The sequence below is a fragment of the Lolium perenne genome, chromosome 6 (assembly GCF_019359855.2).
Source record: "Lolium perenne isolate Kyuss_39 chromosome 6, Kyuss_2.0, whole genome shotgun sequence".
NCBI lineage: Eukaryota > Viridiplantae > Streptophyta > Magnoliopsida > Poales > Poaceae > Lolium > Lolium perenne.
In genome coordinates, this window is record NC_067249.2 from 260,391,475 (window position 1) to 260,395,615 (window position 4,141).

Consider the following 4,141-nt stretch of genomic DNA (forward strand, 5'->3'; position numbering starts at 1 on the left):
CCCGGCAACGGCGCCAGAAAAAGAGCTTGATGCGTGTAGTTGACACACGTCCGTTGGGAACCCCAAGAGGAAGGTGTGATGCAGACAGTAGCAAGTTTTCCCTCAGAAAGAAACCAAGGTTTATCGAACCAGGAGGAGCCAAGAAGCACGTTGAAGGTTGATGGTGGCGGAATGTAGTGCGGCGCAACACCAGGGATTCCGACGCCAACGTGGAACCTGCACAACACAACCAAAGTACTTTGCCCCAACGTAACAGTGAGGTTGTCAATCTCACCGGCTTGCTGTGAACAAAGGATTAACCGTATTGTGTGGAAGATGATTGTTTGCGAAGAACAGTAAAGAACAATTGCAGTAGATTGTATTTCAGATGTAAAGAATAGACCGGGGTCCACAGTTCACTAGCGGTGTCTCTCCCATAAGATAAATAGCATGTTGGGTGAACGAATTACAGTTGGGCAATTGACAAATAAAGAAGGCATAACAATGCACATACATATATCATGATGAGTACTATGAGATTTAATCAGGGCATTACGATAAAGTACATAGACCGCCATCCAGCATGCACCTATGCCTAAAAAGTCCACTTTCAGGTTATCATCCGAACCCCTTCCGGTATAATAAGTTGCAAGCAACAGACAATTGCATTAAGTATGGTGCGTAATGTAATCAACACAAATATCCTTAGGCAAAGCATCGATGTTTTATCCCTAGTGGCAACAGCACATCCACAACCTTAGAACTTTCTGTCACTGTCCCAGATTTAATGGAGGCATGAACCCACTATCGAGCATAAATACTCCCTCTTGGAGTCACAAGTATCAACTTGGCCAGAGCCTCTACTAGCAACGGAGAGCATGCAAGAACATAAACAACTCATATATGATAGATTGATAATCAACTTGACATAGTATTCAATATCCATCGGATCCCAACAAACACAACATGTAGGATTACAAAGAAACGATCTTGATCATGATAGGCAGCTCACAAGACCGAGCATGATAGCACAATTAGGAGAAGACGACCATCTAGCTACTGCTATGGACCCATGGTCCAGGGGTGAACTACTCACACATCAATCCGGAGGCGATCATGGCGATGAAGAGTCCTCCGGGAGATGATTCCCCTCTCCGGCAGGGTGCCGGAGGCGATCTCCTGAATCCCCCGAGATGGGATTGGCGGTGGCGGCGTCTCTGGAAGGTTTTCCGTATCGTGGCTCTCGGTACTGGGGGTTTCGCGACGGAGGCTTTAAGTAGGCGGAAGGGCAGGTCAGGGGGCGTCACGAGGGACCCACACAACAGGGCCGCGCGGCCAAGGCCCAGGCCGCGCCGCCCTGGCGTGTCGTCGCCTCGTGGCCCCACTTCGTTTCCTCTTCGGACTTTTGGAAGCTTCGTGGAAAAATAGGCCCCTGGGCGTTGATTTCGTCCAATTCCGAGAATATTTCCTTATTAGGATTTCTGAAACCAAAAACAGCAGAAAACAACAACTGGCTCTTCGGCATCTCGTCAATAGGTTAGTGCCGGAAAATGCATAATAACGACATATAATGTATATAAAACATGTGAGTATCATCATAAAAGTAGCATGGAACATAAGAAATTATAGATACGTTTGGGACGTATCACACCTCCGTACTCGGTCACACGTTCGGTGTTGATGAAGACGACGTCCTTCTCCCCGTTCCAGCGGGCAGCGGAAGTAGTAGCTCCTCCTTGAATCCGGCAGCACGACAGCGTGGTGGCGGTGGCGATGGAGAACTCCGGCGGAGCTTCGCTAAGCGTTGCGGGAGAGGTGGAGGAGAGGGGGCGGCTAGGGTTTGGGAGAGGGGGAGGTGGCCGGCCACTATGAGGGGTGCGGCCACAATGGCTTTGGTGTGGCCGGCCCCCTCCCCTTGCTCCTCATTATATAGGTGGAACACCCAAGAGTTGGTCTACAAGTCTTCGAATAAGACCCCAAACCAAAACCTTCCGTATGACATGAAACCTACCCAAGGTGGGATTCCCACTTGAGGTGGGATTCCCACCTTTCCTTGGGAGGGGGTGGCCGGCCACCTTTGGTGGAGTCCACCTGGGACTCCACCCTCTAGGGTTGGCCGGCCATGGTGGTGGAGTCCCTCCGGGACTCCGCCTTCCAAAGTGATTTCTTCCGGACTTTTCTAGAACCTTCTAGAACCTTCCATAAATGCACCGAATCATTTTCAAACTTATAAAATGATTTCCTATATATGAATCTTATTCTCCGGACCATTCCGGAACTCCTCGTGATGTCCGGGATCCCATCCGGGACTTCGAACAATACTTCGAACTCCATTCCATATTCAAGTTCTACTATTACAACATCAAACCTTAAGTGTGTCACCCTACGGTTCGTGAACTATGTAGACATGGTTGAGATCTCTCTCCGACCAATAACCAATAGCGGGATCTGGAGATCCATAATGGCTCCCACATATTCAACGATGACTTTAGTGATCGAATGAACCATTCACATACGATACCAATTCCTTTTGTCACGCGATATTTTACTTGTCCGAGGTTTGATCATCGGTATCATTCTATACCTTGTTCAACCTCGTCTCCTGACAAGTACTCTTTACTTGTACCGTGGTATGTGGTCTCTTATGAACTTATTCATATGCTTGCAAGACATTAGACGACATTCCACCGAGAGGGCCCAGAGTATATCTATCCGTCATCGGGATGGACAAATCCCACTGTTGATCCATATGCCTCAACTCATACTTTCTGGATACTTAATCCCACCTTTATAACCACCCATTTACGCAGTGGCGTTTGATGTAATCAAAGTACCTTTCCGGTATAAGTGATTTACATGATCTCATGGTCATAAGGACTAGGTAACTATGTATCGAAAGCTTATAGCAAATAACTTAATGGCGTGATCTTATGCTACGCTTAATTGGGTGTGTCCATTACATCATTCATACAATGATATAACCTTGTTATTAATAACATCCAATGTTCATGATTATGAAACTAATCATCTATTAATCAACAAGCTAGTTAAGAGGCTTACTAGGGACTCATTGTTGTTTACATAACACACATGTATCAATGTTTCGGTTAATACAATTATAGCATGGTATATAAACATTTATCATAAACATAAAGATATATAATAACCACTTTTATTATTGCCTCTTGGGCATATCTCCAACAGTAGCATGGTAAAGCTACCAGTTGTAGAGAAGAGGTGACCTTAGGCATGCTTGGATAGTATCAAATAGAGTAATATCATCTCCATCAAGATTTGGGCTTGGCTGCAGCCAAACAAACAAAAAGCTTTTTTTGGCCCAAATGATGCAGCCCGACCTACCAAACAACAGGTAAATTCCGGCACGTGGCTCATTCTGGACGCGCAGGTGCGCTCGCACCATTGTGCTAGTGAGCCAGGATTCGGGCCCAGGTTATCAAACACGCCCTCTATTTCGCATCCTCTTGTTGCAACCGCACAGTCAAAAAATGCGGATGTCCCAACGGCCCGACGCATAGTGTCCGACCGGTCCATCCAGACGCAAACGTGGCGCAGATGTTGCGCAGCCGCGCCACACGACCACTCGCTTCTCCCAGGAGCCTGCCTGGAAGCGACCCTGGCTCGATGGGTCTTCTCAGCTGGTGCAACTTTAAGCACAACAACTGCCGGAAAGGACAACCGTCGGAGTGGCAACCGCGTCGACCGACGCGCGAACCGCCGGAATGGAGCGCAAACTCATAAACCGTCGCTGAAGAACAACCGCAACTCTCTTCAATTTTTACGCCACCATTCATCGTCGCTCAATAAGACCCCTATGTTTGCGCATTCGGGTATCCAACCATCCGCCAACATTCATCTCTAACTGACGGCGCCATGAGCAACCTCTCTTTGCCATCAGACTCCGATAGCGAGGGGAAGCCGCCGGGATGGCGACATTGGTGGGATAGAACTGCCACGCCGAGCAGCTCTAGCTCCCCACCTACGGACTTCCATGAGGAGGAGAGGGACGCCGTCGCTGACGATGTCCGGGGCGAGGTGGGAGAAGAGGAAGAGGATGAAGAGGCCATGTGGACACGGCTGGAGGCGGAGGAGGCAACGACGGCAAAGAAGGAGGCAAGGGCCTGGGCGGAGGCGCAGCCGGCGT